Source organism: Aegilops tauschii, chromosome 5 (genome assembly GCF_002575655.3).
Source record: "Aegilops tauschii subsp. strangulata cultivar AL8/78 chromosome 5, Aet v6.0, whole genome shotgun sequence".
NCBI classification, from domain to species: Eukaryota; Viridiplantae; Streptophyta; class Magnoliopsida; order Poales; family Poaceae; genus Aegilops; species Aegilops tauschii.
In genome coordinates this window covers 523,044,635-523,061,819 of record NC_053039.3, presented here as the reverse complement: position 1 = coordinate 523,061,819, position 17,185 = coordinate 523,044,635, and positions in this window count along the sequence as shown.

The following is a 17,185-nucleotide window of genomic DNA, read 5'->3' as shown; positions in this document are numbered from 1 at the left end:
GGAATGAGTGTTGTGACAAGTTGCAGATCAACATCACGCTTCCCTCAGTCTCAGACAGCTTCACGGAGTGGTGGCTCAAAGGACAAATTTCTCCACGAGGTTTCAACGGGGCTTTGACTCCTTTGTGATCGGTACTGCATGGTAGTTGTGCAAGCAAAGGAATGCGAGGGTCTTTAACAGAACGCAACAACAAAAAAGGGCCCAAGAACTAGTATGCCTAGTCTTAGATGAGATCAAAGAGTGGAGACAGAGGCAGGTTTTCGTGTTGGTGGGTTAGATCCCTTTGTGATAGAGTGACCCTTTGTCTTTTGTTCGGTGTGGGTGTGCCTACGTACATGTTTGCATCCACACTAGTTTCTTGTAATTTACTTTCTGTCTTCTATACGGTACGCTACTGGCATACTTTCAAAAAAAAACTCTCGCAAAGTGAAGAAAATATTCTAATACTGGATAAGGGCATCTCCAACGCCCTACTCTCAAACCGCCCGCAACCGTCTAAACTGTGCGGTCCGGACGTGTTTTTACCATCCAATGCGGTCATTATTGGTCCGCCGACAGGTCCGGACCTAAATTTTTCGCAAACCAGAAACAAAGTGGGGGACTTTGCGGGTGTATTGACCGCTGCGATGCAAGCGTCCAATAAACCTGGACCACTAAAAACCATGTCCCTTGCCCGCGTGCTTTCCGCTGGAAGCCAGTTGTCTGGCTCCAGAGCGTCAGCGCCGCATTCATAGCCCAGAGTGGGCGTGACTTTTGACTAGAGCTGACATTGAAGTGGCGCGCCGGCTGAGAGCGCTGCCCGCTGCACACGACTTCTCTCCGCATTGAAATTGCTTCTATTTGCCCGCCCACCTGTTTTGCCTACTAGGAAAAGGCCTGCTAGTGGCGCACCTGTTTTGCCTACTAATGACACACTACAGGTGCGCCACTAGCACCACGCCATTAGATTTTATTACTAATGGCGCACCACAGGTGCGCCATTAGTATACCAGATACTAATGGCGCACCATGTAGTGCGCCATTAGTATACCATACGGTGCACCATTAGAATGCCTCCCAGGGGGCCATATTTAACCATGTGCTCTGACTTACTAATGGCGCACTTGTTGATGATGCGCCACTAGTGTGCATTTTGCAGTGCGCCACTAAAGTGTTGGGTGGTGCGCCACTAGTATGAATATTAGGGGTTCTTTTTTCTTTTCTGATATTTGCACAGGTTACAAAACATATTACTGCACAGAATATAGATAGCACAACATATAAACAGCAGATTTATCGAAAACAATAGAAGATTAGTCTCCGAATACAATTCATCATATTAGTCTCCGAATTCAAAAGACCAAACAAAGTTAGAACATTACAAGTCTCGAAACCGCGAGTAGCGAGTTTTGTCTTCACATTACAAGTCGATATCGATCAACTAAACTACCATCACATAGAAGAGAGCTGCGGTCATCACGATTAGCATCATCGCGATGAAACTGGTCTTCATCCGGTTCCTCCTCCGCTCCCTGCTCTCTCCCACTAGATAGCGCACGTATCTAGCTTCTGCCTCCGCCCTAGTTGTGTACCCTTTGTAACTATTACCGCTGAAACGGTGAACCTGTCTCCGACACTCCTCCCAATCGTCGTAGACTCCGGGAACCTTACCCTTGTACACGACATACAATGGCATCTCTACGCACTAGCCAAACAAAACGTTAGTAGCAATTCACAGACAATACATAAGCAATATATAAGTATGCAACAAAAGGATCAGAAGAGAAAACCAACACATTAATAGCACGATTCATGGTCCTACTAATAAATAGCATCGATTACATATAAGTTGAACGACTGTCCAAACCAAAGAGAGATACAAGTTCATTAAAGTTTAATATTACAACATGAGCCAATCGACATTTCAGAACTACATAGCATCACTACTTTCGACTCGACTCAGGGACCGGAGCGTGGATGAAGCCGCCGTCTTTCGTGATGGTCATGAAATCGCGGGCGTTGTCAGCCTGCATTTGTAGCGTTGTTTCTATCTCACTGTTGGACGGTTGATGTCTGAGATAGAACTGCCCCGAGGTACGAAGGACATCTTTGATGGATGATTTCCGCAAACTCCGACTGGATGCGAAAGAATTCTTGTCTGATGTCCGCGTCCTGGATTGCCGACAAGCGTGTGGCCCAATCTTTGATATTATTTGGTAGCAGAAGGTGATTATGGTCCCGTACGATTGCCCGCATGTGATGGAGGGCGTAGTAGGCATCCTTCTGACTGCCAGGCGGCTGCTTGACGCAGGGGAACATCGTATTGTGGCTGAAGATGTGCTTGCCGTTCCTACGAACTGGCCTGCTGAAGGTGCCTCCAGATCTGGCGTAGCCGGGGAGAACATCATCAAGAACTTTCTTGATATTTGTGTAGTCTTTCTTCGACTGACGGTCTGGGTCGAAATACGTGGCCATGGAATATTTCGGGCTTAACAGGATGAGTGTGCAATGTGTGTCACTGCACAAAACACGGAATGTTAGAAAAAAAAAAGAACGATCGAAATCTAAGAAATCATATGTTACGGGGCGGTGAGGGGATGACTTACTCGGGAAAGTAAGGCACGAGGAAGTTATCCTTATCTGGGTTTGCCAGAATGACGCCTTCGAGGTATGAACTCGCGACTTGCCGGTCCCCAGCGTTGCCCAAGATCTTGGCACACATGTAGAAGGGGTCGACTATCACGATGTCCAGGGTCTTGTCTCTAATGATCCGCATCTCCATACTCAGCGAAAATAGCCGAACGAAGGTGTAGTGCAGCGGATGAAGGTTAAACATAGTGAAGTGTCATCAAACCGTAGGACGATCGTACCCCCGATGGCGCTATCCACAAAGCCCTTGCCCTCTGGCACCTTGGCCACGAAAACCGAGTATGCCACATCATTCTCGGAGAGACGCTGCTTCTCCAAAGAAAGAACACTGTCATGCAGACTCCGCATAGCACCGGTTGCAGCATTGAGCAGATTAGTCGGTAGCATCGGCCTACCCGCCACATGCACCCTCCTCGAGATATCCTTAGGTGAAGGTGGCCCGTCCTGAGCACGGATCGTACTCGGTGCCGGCTGGCTCGCACCGCCCTTGTTATTCTTTCGTTTCCGTCCCTTCTTCCTCATCTCCTGTAATGGGATCGAGTTCTGCTCAGAGACCGCCTTCTTGAGTGTGTTGTGGCTGATAATATTCCGCACCTCGGCTATCTGAGGCTCGGTGAAGGCGGCAGCTGGAGGCGTCTCCTGAGAACTGAACGCCAGACGACGCCTGTTGCAATTGGGTTTCTCCGCGGTACCAGCTAGATCGCGATCGTCTTTTTCAGGGTTGGGTTCTTGAGAAGGAGGCCCAAAGAATTCGTCACCGTACCCATGTTCGGCAAAGTACTTATCGACGTTGGTAAATGTACCGTCGTCGTTGTCGTCGTCGTCCGGATCATGTGCCATATGCATGTCCAGATCATGTGCCATAGGGATGTCCGGCATGTCCGGTAGCGTTGCGGCGGTCTTGCCATGCCTTGGCACCGGCACGACTGGCGGTGTTGTCTGTGGGGTGGTGTCCCCCGCCCCCAAACGAATCTGGCTCTTCGGCCAAAGCAGGGGCCAGCTTACGCAGGCGCTGAGGGTCATCACATCATCTTCGTCGGCCCCAGCGGGTCGAATCGGAGGTAACAACTCGTCGCAGCCTGGCAGCATCCGAACCAGTTCAACCCTATACACGGTGGGTGGCATCGGATTACCGTGGAACACGGGGTTGCCCGGTTGAACGATTCTGCCCTTGGCGACATCGATCAACTCGCCGCCCACGAAGTGCAGGAGAGTGCATGGAACGTCGGTGGCGCCCTGCGAAAACATGTAGGGCGTCAGGGATGCCCAGTCAAAGGCAAGGAGATGAAGTCATCGGCTGAGAGGCTTAGTTACCGTGATGGCGTCGAGCTCGGCTAATGTCGATGCACCGCCAACGGCGGGCGTGCAACTGACGGAGGGGCCGCTTGCTGCCGAGGTGCCGGCCGGCGTACACCCGGGTGCATTAAGCTCCAATGCCCGTGCCGGCGCTGGAGACACCAATACCGCCTCCGCCGGAGACACTAATGGCGCCGCCTGCGCGTTGTGCGAGTTGCTGGCCGTGAAGCTGGGAACCGGGGGCGGCCCCCGTTGGCCGCCCGCAATCCACGCCTGCAGCCCCTGAATCAAGCTAGGCACAATGGCGGTGAGCGTCGTTCCCAGTTGTTGTTGCACTTGCTCTTGGACAATCTCCGGAATCCGCGCCACTTGTGCCTTGAGTTCTTGAACCTCGCGCGACTGGCTTTCCGAGTTGGTCTTTTTCTCCTTTCGCCCACCAGCGTTATAGTATGACGACCATTTTATGGACAAGCCTTTGCCGGCCACACGACCAGCTGACGACAGCTTACTGAGCTTATCCTTGTTTTTCATCATGTTCAACGCCCTATTTAGAGTGCTGTCCCAAGCTGGGGAGCTCTGAGACGACCCCGCGCTACTGCTTTCAGTCTCCTGCGGAAGGAATGTGAACCATTTAGAAATTTGGCTTCATTAATTAGAATGCAACCATATGGAGCCAATTACGCGGGGGTGTATTCCTTACCAGAACATGCTCAAGCGCCTTGGTCTTCGGATCCGTGGTAAGCTCCTTTGTTACCGGGTCCTCCTTGTACCGGGCCCTGACATAGTTCCTGGTCTGCTTCTCAAGGTATTTCTCGAAGCGGGGCGGTAGGCCTTGCTCGGCACGCTCCGCGTCCTCCTTGTCCCATATAGGTTCCGCCACTATGTAACCGCCGGGACCGAGTTTGTGGACCCCTAAGTTCAAGTCCCGCATCTCTTTCCCCCACTGACTTGATTCCTCGGATGCGCCGCTCTCGCACTTGATCTTGAACTCCTTGTAGTCATCTTCGCTGATCGAAGGATTTTTCGCCTTGATCTTCTCATAACTATCACCTTTGTTAATCATTCTCTTCACCGTGCTTCTCCAAGTAGACAGGGCCATGCTCATCTTCGTGAGGGCGGCACTGTTCACTTTATTCCCTGAGAGGCGTGTGTTTGCAAAGTCAGCGGGGAAATTGTATCGTTCGTGCAGCTTCGTGAAGAGGAGGTTGCGCAAATTCCCTCGGTCCTTATGCCTTAGGTTCTCGGTGTTGATCGAGACGGTGCTCCGGAGAATGCACCCAAGCTGAACCGAGTACCCCTTGACTAATTCTTTGGGCGCCGTCGGATCCCCGTCGCAGTTCACTTCAGTAAATTCCTCCTTGACAGTGTCGAGCACGTTCGGGCGCCGGTCCTTCCGTTGCCTCTTCGGTTGGCTGCCATCTGTGCGTGCGCTGCCATCATCAGTGGTGGCATCCTCGGCGGCACCATTAGTGGTGTCATCCCCGACACCACTAGGGGTTGTGTAGTCAGGATCGGTGTCTTCCGCGGCGTCCTCATAGCGGTGAGGTTCTTCCTCCATCTCCTGGGACAGCTCCCAGAATGCCTTGCCGCCCGAACCGCCGGCCTCATTGTTGTGGGCCATGTTTCGCTCTAAATAGAAAAAAAGTTTGGTCAAAAAGTTGGTTATTGTCAAGGAACAAGATCTCTAAGTTGACCAAATAACCTAATTCTCGAGGAATTTGCTGTTAGTGTGTTGTTGCTAAGGTCCAAGTCCCTTCCTAACCCCCTTCTTCTTGTCTCCTCTCACTATCTCTCTCACACACATGGCAAGCAAGGGTGTCTGAGTGTGTGAAAAAATACTAAACTAATCCAAGGGCTGAAAATTGATCATTTAGGTTTTTATCGACACCGAGGCACCCTAAAAGCCAAGGTTTTATCATTTAGGGTTTGACTCTTGGCTAACCAACCTCACCTCCTCCTCCTCTTCTTCTTCGTCGTCTTCCTCTGATTAGATGGATTTCCATGATGTAGGTGGATTCATCTGTATATATACACCTACACTAACTACTAGCCAGCCAGTGTGTTTAGACTAGATCGGGGGTATTGTCTTCTGTTGTGTCATTTTCATAGTTTCTTTCTGATCACAGTGGATGAGGAGCTTGATTGGTTACTTTAATGGCGGTCAGGGCCAGGTAGGGGAGGTGGGCAGGGAGGACAGGAGCGAGGTCAACGGCTCGTGGATGGCTCACACGTGGCCGCCCCCAGCTCCAATCATGAGATTACGCAGGCAAATAAACAAAGAGGATCCTACTTAGTTAAGTACTAAGATACCCCGGCCCATGCATTAGTCGCAAGTACCCCATATGTCCTATTTTTAGCAAAGTCATGCTAAAATTCACGGAAAATTTTAGCATGACCTTTGCTGAAAATAGGACATATGGAGTACCCGAATTTGCCGGAACGGAAGTTAATCGACATTCCGGCAAACTCAAGGGCCTCCCGGGGTACCTGCAAAATCATTATCCCCGCGTAATGAAGTCGCCAATGGGTCATTTCAGAAGATAACAAGTAGCATCATCACAAGTACAGCAGCAGCAGTGAATACAGGCATAACAGCAGCAGCAGGTTTAATAACTACTGTCAACATCACATTGAAATCACATCACATTGCCTACAAACAACGGTTCTTTCCTTTCTTTTCATTTTTGCCAAGTGATAGCAAATGATTAGCCACTTATTAAACGAGATGAAAAAGAAAGAAGCTCCATCTACTCTAAATGAGAGATAAATTGTTGAGCAACCACAACAATCAATAGTAGTAGTTTGTTTGAATTAAAAGAAAGAAGCTCCATCTACTCTAAAAAAATTTATATGAATACTCTCCGCTTCATGTCTTGGCTACTGAAACTTCTTCGCTATGATATTAATAGTAGTAGTTTGTTTGAATCCTTTTTTTAGATAAAAGCCATTTGCCTAGATTTATTCAAAGCTGAAGGTTCAGTACTACAAGATAGTCAGACTTTCAGGGGGATACCTGGTTACAGTAGTAGTTTAACTGTAACTGCATTTTGGTTTCAGAAGTAAAAATAAAATGTGCATGTGAAATAGCTTAAGTTCCAACAAAATCGAGCTTGGATCAGTACACACACACTACTTGTTCCCAGTAGCTATTTGCAGTAGTTGCAGGAAGATCAAACCTACAACAAGACATCACCGGAAACATGACTGAAAATATATATAGAATCTGATAAAGGTTGTTCATGCGAGGATAAGGAGATGGGGTATTTTGAGGCAATCAGGTATATAATAAAAATATATAGTCTTGAGGTGAAGAGGAAGGTAAGGATAAACTGTTGTCACTTGCAAAAGACAAGTGCAGAACGGACACAATTCTACATGCACAGGTCAATACATCATATATTTATCTCAAAGAATTAGAAAAGATCACGCATAATAAACATAGGGTAAAAGGTAGGTATGCATCAGAGGCTAGTAAAAATGAGAGATCACACCACGCATAATTGGAGTCTCGCCAAAGCAACATAGAACCATCACAATTAAATACTGTACATGCAAAGTAAGTTCAGGAGAATATGAGAGAAGCGGCATACCAGACACAAGCTGATCAGAAGCAGCCTCCCCTAGCTGAGAACAACAATCCTCCAGGCTAGAGCACACCAACACCAAAGCCGGAAGACTAAATAATATGCTCTGAACAGCCATTGGCACCAATATAAGTATGATGTAAGACAGTAACCTACAGTTACGTTGCCACCAAAAAACAAAAGAAATCAGAGATTCCAAACCAAATAAAGGAAACAAAATTCAATTGTGTTTATCTACTTAGTTTCATGTTAAGATGTTGGAAATTCAAATCAATCCCCCTACTTGTTCCCAGTAGTTGCAGGAAGCAGTCTCAGCTTAAACAAGATAACTCAAGCAACAAGAGTACAAGAGCTTGACAATTTCATGACCATATCTTGCCTTGATTACTGAAGGTTCAGTGTGATAAGCCCACACAAATGCTGGGTAACCAACTTACAGCTGACGCTTCACAAGACACCACAGCTAAGGCTATCATATCAAACATAGGATATGACTAGGTATGAGAACCTACTAGTGTCACTAACTAATTAGCTAACTTTGTTGTCCCCTACTTTGATAGCATATAAAACGAACACATTCATCTCCTTCTCTTCTCCTTGTGTGAAGTATTGTACCATGCCTCTGAGGTAACTTTACTGATGCCGAAACAGACAACTTTTAACTCTATTCACTCTGTGGTTAGTACAACACAACATAATTTTTTTAACAGATGAAGATATCTTTATGTGTATAGAAGTAAATTAATCGCCTAGACACGCCAATCGTTCAGTGGACACTAGGTTATTTTGACTCTGGTAGGCGATGGAATCGACTCCGTCACTGGTTTTAAGGCCGAAACTGAACAGTTGGCTAGAGGGCTCGAATCGACCTCTTGCTAGAACGAACGAGCTGCATAATGCGTTACCTGGTGGAGGCGGCTCGCCGCAGCAGGGGCCTTGCGCGGGGAGGACCGGGCGGCCAGGCAGGGTGAGCCGGCACCGGCACGGATCAGCTCTGTCAGGTTCAGAAAGTTGAGATCAGATAGCTGGGGGCCGCACCGGCAAGGGTCGCTGGGAGAAGACTGGGGCTCCAAGGAGTAAGCGAGGGCCTCACCTCGAACGGGACGGAGATGGTGGGGGCGGAAGGGCTCGTCGCCACCTATGAAGACTGAAGACTACGGAGCGCGAGGGTCGGAGCAGGGGAGGCGGCGGGGGCGCGGGGGTGGCGGAGGCGCAGTACGGGTCGGGGCAGTGGGCGGGTTGGGGCAGCTGTGGGCGGGTGAGAGAGATGGGGAAGATAGAAAGGACTGGGGATTTTAGTGGGGAGAAGGGTTAGCAATGGCGCACCCCCGAGCGGTGCGCCATTAGAATTTTTTTTGATAGCAATGGCGCATCCACACGCAGTGCGCCATTAGAAATCTTTTTTTATATAGCAATGGCACATCCCAGAGAGGTGTGCCATTAGTAATCTTTTTTTTTGAATAGCAATGGCGCACCCCAGAGAGGTGCGCCATTAGTAATCTTTTTTTGTGTAGCAATGGCGCTCGGGGGGGGGGGGGGGAGGGAGGGGGAACTGAGCGAGGAGATAGGGGAGGGTGCGGGGGGTTGGCGGCGGCGGTGGAGCGGGGAGGGTCCGGGGGGTCGGCGGCGGCGGTGGAGCGGGGGAGGGTGCGGTGGGTGCTCGGCGGCGGTGGAGCGGGGAAGGGTGTGGGGGGTCGGCGGCGGCGGTGGAGCGGGGGAGGGTGGGGGTGCTCGGCGGCGAGGGGGATCTGACGAGGGGGGATAGGGATCGAGATGGAGGGGGATCGAGATCGAGTGTCCTCATGAATATTCAATATTTTTTCATATTGAATATGAAAAAATATCATCAAATTTGAAAAAATATTCATGAATTCAAAAAGTGCCCATGAAATTTAAAAATATTCATGAGTTCAAAAAATATTAACAAATTCAATACTTTTTGTGAGTTAGAAATTCAATACCATAATAAACATAAATAAATATTCATGAGGACACTAGAACAGAAAAAATATCATTTCAATATGTCGAAATACAATCGAGAAATGAAGGCTACAATTTAAATACAATCGATCTTAGCTAGCTATCTATTCACAATCTTCTTGCCCTTATTTTTCGTAAATGGAGTTCTTCTCTTGAACGGACGTCCTTTAGGTAGGGTGGTCCTGCTTCTTCTTGTGGTGTATGCTGGTACTTCATCGTCGTCGTCATGTTCCATCTTCGGGTCGCCGTACTTGTCGAAGTCTTGCTCATTGGCGACTCCATCCATTCCGATGATCTTCCTTTTGCCTCTCCTCACGGCAACACGACTGGGCTTTGACGGGTCCGTAATGAAGAAGCATTGGTCCACTTGGGAAGCCAGTACCCATGGCTCATTTTTCGCGGTGACGTTTGCGCCCGCGGTCTTGGATTTGGCTTCGGGTATAACCATGGTGGTGAAATACCGGTCTTCTTTTAGGACGCTCTTGGCCCATCTGACACGGAACATCGGGACCTTCTCTCCAGCGTAGCTCAGCTCCCAGATCTCCTCGATCCTTCCGTAGTATCTGTCCTTGTCGTTACCGGTGTAGGATTCCATCGTTACCCCAGAGTTCTGATAACCATCGCTCTTCATGTCCATTCCCTCGGTGTAGAATGTGTACCCGTTGATATCGTACGCCTCATCCGGTTGTGCTCGGGGCCCTGTGACAAGGCGAATATGAGTTGTTCTTCCGCGGAAGAATCCTCATGTAAAGGGTACGGCAAAAGCTTCTGCTTGAACCAACGCGTGAAACATGAGTTGTGCTCTTTGATTATATCTCCGTCCGTCCGCTGTTGGCCTCGGTCATTGTACGTCTTCTCAATAAAGGTTTTGTGCTCTACCACCCAAGGATCGACCACGTCTATGTGTTGTAGCGCGACTAGGTTTGCTCTTTCAAAGTCGGCGAATCGACCCTCGAAGTCGACATGCATTTCGCGGCGACCCTCACAGTGACCCCATCCAGCGAGCCTGCCGAGGTGCCTGTTGACGGGCAGACCAATGGGGTTCTCGATGCCTAGATAATTCGTGCAGTAGGAGATGCACTCTTCGGTCAGAAAGCCCCTGGCTATGCTTCCCTCTGGACGTGACATGTTGCGAACGTATCCTTTGATGACACCATTCATCCTTTCAAACGGCATCATGCTATGCAGGAACATCGGCCCCGAGTTGGATGATATCCTCCACGATATGGACCAGCAGATGCACCATAACGTCGAAGAATGCGGGCGGGAAGTACATCTTAAGCTCGTATAGTATCACCACGATCTCTTCCTGTAGCCTTAGCCTTCTTAGTTGCCTCACGCCAACCGACTTCCGAGAGATGACGTCGAAAAAGTTGCATAGGCCAAATAGCGTTTCACGGACGTGCGCGTCCATGATCCCACGGATTGCAACTGGAAGTATCTGCGTCATCAGCACGTGACAGTCGTGAGACTTCATCCCGCTGAACTTCTGCTTCGCTGAGTCTAGGTATCTGCTTATCTTCCCCGCGTAACCGTAAGGAAGTTTTACTCCTATGAGCCAGGTGAAAAACTGATCGATCTCCTCCTGACTTAGAGTGAAGCACGCGGGAGGGAAGTCATTGGCCTTTTTGCCTTTGCGACGACTTTCCGTGTCCTGCTTCGCCTCATCATCATCATCATTAGTGTGAAGCTCCTCCCTGATGCCCATTGATTTCAAGTCTGCCCTTGCTTTCGGCCCATCTTTGGTCCTCTCTGGCATGTTGAGCAGGGTACCAAGCAGACTCTCGCACACGTTCTTCGTGATATGCATGACATCAAGGCTGCGAGGCACACGGTGGATCTTCCAGTACGGCAATTCCCAGAAAACAGACCTCGTTTTCCGTACCTTCAGCAGCGGCTCTTGCGCCTTTCGCTTCGATGTCCCATGAACACAGTTTTCGAAGACCCAGGATCTCTATCTAGCTGGCGATACGTTGTGTCATCCATGCACCTGACGCATCCAGAAAATCCGTGGACCACCTGCCCCGCGACATATCCGTAACTGAGATAGTCGTGCACCGTCGTGAGCAGTGCGGCTCTCGTAGGGAAATATTCTTTCTCTGCGGCGTCCCACGTATTGGCTGGCGTTTTCCACAGCGTGTCTAGCTCCTCTTTCAGCAGCCCCAGATACAGATTGATGTCGTTCCCTGGTTGTTTCGGCCCTTCAATTAGCATACTCATGTGAATGTACTTCCTCTTCATGCACAACCAGGGGGGAAGGTTGTACATCCACACAAACACAGGCCAGGTGCTATGTGTGCTTCTCTGGATGCCAAACGGATTGACTCCATCGGTGCTCGCGCCCAGCACGATGTTCCTTGGATCGTTCCCAAATTCTGGGTGTTCGAAGTTCAACGCTTGTCACTGGCTCCCATCCTTAGGGTGGCTCAGCATCTTATCTTTTTTATTTATCTCCGGATCATTTGCGTCATCTTCTCGCTTCTTCTCCTCCCTATCCGCGTGCCAACGCAAGAGCTTTGCTACCTTAGGGTCCGCGAAATACCGCTGCAGACGAGGAGTGATCGGAAAGTACCACACCACTTTTCGAGGAGCTTTCTTCCTCTTCTTGTATCGAGTGACGCCGCACACCGGACATATGGTAGACTCCGCGTGCTCGTCCCGATAAATGATGCAATTGTTCATGCACACATGGCATTTCACGTGCGGTAAATCCAGAGGACACACGATTTTCTTCGCCTCCTCGAAACTGGTCGGGCACTTGTTCCCCTTGGGAAGACGTTCGTGCCAGAATGACATGTTCTCATCGAAGCATGCGTCGGTCATTTTGTGTTTTACCTTCATCTCCAGAGCCATGAGCGTTACTTTCAGGCGGGTATCCTCGGGCCTGCATCCTTCATACAATGGAGTAACCGCGTCTATCTCCAGTTGATCCAGCTTGGCTTTCTCTCGGGCGGCAGCTCTTGCGTTATCCATCTACTTGAGAAGCGGCTCTTGAATATGAGGGTCCTGCACCCAGCCCATCGATGGTCCATCGTCGTCTGCTCCGGCATCTTCATCTTCATGATCATGCCCTTTGTCTGCTCCGGCATCTTCCTCATCATCATGTCCGGCATCTTCTACATGATGACTGTGTACTGCATCTACTTCGTGATCATGTCCTGGAGATTCTTCGTCTTCTCGCCCGCCCTCGCCGCGGTTGTCTTGCTGCCCTTCCTCATTTCTTGCCGGCCGGCCCCCATGGACGACTTCATAATCATCTTCATCACCTTGCCACCGATAGCCATCCATGAAACCACGCAAGAGCAGGTGGTCCCGCACCTGTACGGAATCCGGGTCCATAAGGCTCCTTAGCTTGCATCTTCGACACGGACATCTTATCTCCGTCTCGTTCTTTTGAAGCATCTCGGCCTTCGCGGAGCTCAAAAACCTATTCACGATGCCTTCGGTCATCGTGCGGACCATGGTCGCCTGCGGGGTAGAGCAAAACGATATTTTAGAATCAAGAAAAAATTTGGCATGACATTGCCTAAAAATAGGACCAAAAAGAATGCATAGTGCCAAAATTCTCGCCGAAACGGAAATGAATCAACATTCCGGCAAAATATTGGCAACTATCGCATTTCAAATACCGGTACCTGCAAACACAAACATATATGCAACACCACAAACATATGCAACACCACAAACATACATAGATCTAGCTAGGCTATAAAAAGTGCATGTGCACGTTGTTGGAGGGAGAAAAAAGTAGATCTACAACATAAAGAAAGCTTTCCCCTTACTTACCTATCAAGAAAAAGGTAATTTAACCACTTAATTTGGATGAATCTATGGTGCAAATGAGGTGAGGAGGAGGAGGCAGCCGAGACAAGCTTGGAGGAGGAGGTGGAGAGAATGAAGTGGGGGAAAGTGAGTGTGTAGGTGGCTGTCCAAAATATCTAGCTGGTCCCAGGTTACTAATGGCGCACCACCAACAAATGCGCCATTAGTAACCCTGATTACTAATGGCGCACCAGCTGGCGGTGCGCCATTAGTAGTTTTGCAAAAAAACAAAAAATGATAGTAGTGGCGCACGGGGTGACTGTTGCGCCATTACTAGTTAAAACTAGTAATGGCGCACTGTGCCCCGGTGTGCCATTAGTATTTTTGGAAAAAGGAAAAAAATTGTTAGTAGTGGCGCACCATGGTTGTGGTGCGCCATTAGTGTCTATCACACTAATGGCACACCAGCACACAGTGCGCCATTAGTATTTTTGGAAAAAAGAAAAAAAATGTTAGTAGTGGCGCACCATGGTTGTGGTGCGCCATTAGTGTGATAGACACTAATGGCGCACCAGCACACGGTGCACCACTGCTACATAGTAGTGGCACACTGCATGTCTGGTGCGCCATTAGTGTCCATATTATCTATAGCCTTTTCCTAGTAGTGGTACCTCCATTAAACCCGAACGTGTGACGAGAAACCTACTCCCGTCCCACGTCCATCCATGAGCTAGCCGGACGCCAGCCACTGCTGGTGACAACGAGGAATAGTACACCATGAGAGGCCGCCGCCGCTTGGGTCCCGTGAAGGCCACCTCCACCGTGTCGTCTGCTTCATGGGGAGCGGTGGCCACGGTTACTGTTTTCCACCACCCCCAAAACCAACTATGATCCGTGCTTCATGGAAATGAAGGTTCCCCCCCCCCCCCCCCCCCCCCCAATTGAAGCATAGTCGTGCGGGATACATGGCACTCCGATGAGCGGCACGACCAAACATGCCGTGGGAATGGGGCTCGGCCGTGGTTGGCGATAGACTAGGTTAGAAAAGACTAGCCTAGTCAACAATAATTTAGTTAAAATATGTCCATAATGTAATTGGTTTCATCGGGTTTATATAAAATCATCTGGTTTGCATGTAAAACGTCTGGTTTGTTCAAAGCCGGTTTAAAATGTACGCGGATAGCTTTGGTTGGCCGGCATCAGTGTCCGTGGACTGATCCCCTGGTCCGTTGATACGGTGTCCGTTTTGCGGGTCAGGCTTCGAGATGACCTAAGTTACACATACGCTAATGGAAAGCAAATTGTCGTCTCTTTTTGTTACTTTGAATTTGAAATCGAGTTCAGAAAAAGGTACTAGAACACACTTTACTACAAGGATCAATTTATTCTCCTTCCGATTTTGTACCGCCACTTCCTGGGTGGCAACAGCAACCAACATGATACATGTAGAATTGTCATATCAACGCATTTGAAATATAATTGGCACAAAAAAGGGAAAGTTGATGATGCCTCTTCAGCCTGCGTTTTGTAGAAAAAAAATCTTCTAAGAAGACTAAATACGTTTTGATTTTTCACCTAACAATACAAACTGACACCAAAACGGTCGAGGACACTGGCCCTTTCTCAAAGGTGAGCTTTTTGTTGCTCAAGTCCAGAATTAGGAAGCCCGGTCTTCAGTTGCTAGGAGAAAAGAAGAGGCACAAACATGCGCAACATATTTCGTCTACCTCTCCTCTCCTACAAAATTTACTCATCCTCATACCAAAAAATCATTCACTTCAACACTCGTACTACTTCTGTGCGCCTATTTGAACCGCAAACTCCAATCAATTGTGTCACTCTCATCCCCGTGAGACGAAAAAAGGGACAACAATCACGAGAGATGGCAGCGTAGATGCAAAGGCTCGGCGGCTGTAGCTGACTCGCAATAATTCAGTGATATCCTTCCCCCCAATCCTCTCAAACACTGTCATCTCTGATATAGTGTTAACGAAAACAAAGATTAGACCCTAGAATATTTCCTCATGTCGTCCAAGCCTATCCAACCCATCCACATGTGTTGATACGCTCTATTTGGATATACATAGATGATAGACATTAGCTATTCAATACCAAGGATAAAAAGGAAGCTTGGGAATCCATGACCTATGCGTTCATGTCGGGCATTGTTGATATGAAGGTGCTCTGCTCGACTGATGGATACATTTATTGGGTTCGGTGGTTGCATCTATATGTAGTTCTTAAATTGTAGCACATGTGTTGCTCTTTCTGGTTAGGTAAACTCACGTCTGCACATAGCTCATGGCATCGTTTACTTCTATGACAAAAGATTAAGTTCCATAGTTCCATAGTCAAACAGTTTGAATTGAATACATGCTCGAAATAACTAGTAATTGCTCGTAGCAGCTTCCTACTTTCTTTTGTATGGGATGTGACAAACCACCATAACGACGCATGCATTTATCTCTGGCGGGGCCTATGACATGCCCGCCACTGCTGCATTCACGAACAATGGCGGGTCCAACTTGCCGCCTGCCACTGCTCGCATTCATCACGTGGCCATCCTCAGAAGTGCTTATTTGTGACGGGTTGTGTAACTCGCCCGCCACTGCTCTGTCTATAGCTCTGACGGTCGTAGAATATCACCCGCCACTACAATTTTCCCCAAATAACAATGGCGGGTGCCTATTGCCGCTCACACTCATTTGAGTTCGCCTATAAGGCTTTTCCCAATAGTGGCTATGGACTCATTATCCTTTCATTAGAATTGAGAAATCTCTTTTTTGACTCAGGACATTCAGGATGTAGGAAGCATGACAATCTGGCAACTCAATATTACGGAACTTTATATGAAGCACATGTCCATGATATTAGATTAGAAAGTAAGCTTGGTACCATTATGAGGATGATCTTTTGCGTCACCAACATACAAACTGAACCAAGTACTCCTATAAGATGATTGGAAGCAATTTTCTGGCGTAACGGAACTTAATGTGTACTAAGTAGAAAAGCCCTCGGTAGAAGCATGGAAAACTATACTAGCTTATTGGGCAACGTTACTTGGAATGACAAATCGTTGTATGAAGAAGGGACAATTGGTAATGGATGACAAACTGTGCTTGATAGCAAGATGAAATCCATTTTTAGTGTCGCCACCTTTCAAACTACACTCAATATTACTGATGATAAATGGAAACATATTAATCGACAACTATAACGGAATGATTACAGTGTGGAAGCACCCATCTATGAAGCTGGAAAATGATGCGATTATTAATGCCACTGGAAGCATGGATTTGCAAAAATGATACAGAAAATATTTGCCGCAAATTGTTGGTGTATAGTTGTGAAAAATCCATATACATGAAGCAATGGAATAATTTTATCTCAATAATTCTCATCTACGCTCAAAGCACTGAAAAATACATAGCCACTGATCACACAAAAAGTAATGAGTACTCGGCAGACAATGAAATTGCAAGCAAAATTACAATGTAGTAACACTATGATGCCTAGAGATTCCTAATTACATAGCATAAAGAATCAGGGGTGGTTAATGCAATATGATACCTTTGGTTTGGGGATGGGGCGCTTCGAATAAGGGGAAATGCTAGAATTCACTGCAAGTTCTCCACCTGGCCTATGTACTCCGTATGCCAGTTAAGTCGATGGGTAACCTGGCAAAGCACAAAGATGGGGGGCTCAACCCCTAATGATGGCGTACCGCTCCTGCGATGCCACTCGGGTGTGGCATCAAACAGGATGGGGTGGGGAGGAGTAGGGTAAGGGAACTGGCTGGTGAGGGTTGTTGTGCTGCTCGACGATGAAGGGAGATGGAGGTTGGTCCGTGCGAGGTGGGGTAGAAGGGGATCTGGGCAAGGGGCGCTCGAATGTGCGATGGAAGAACTCGGGCGGTGCTTGTGCTTGATGGTGAC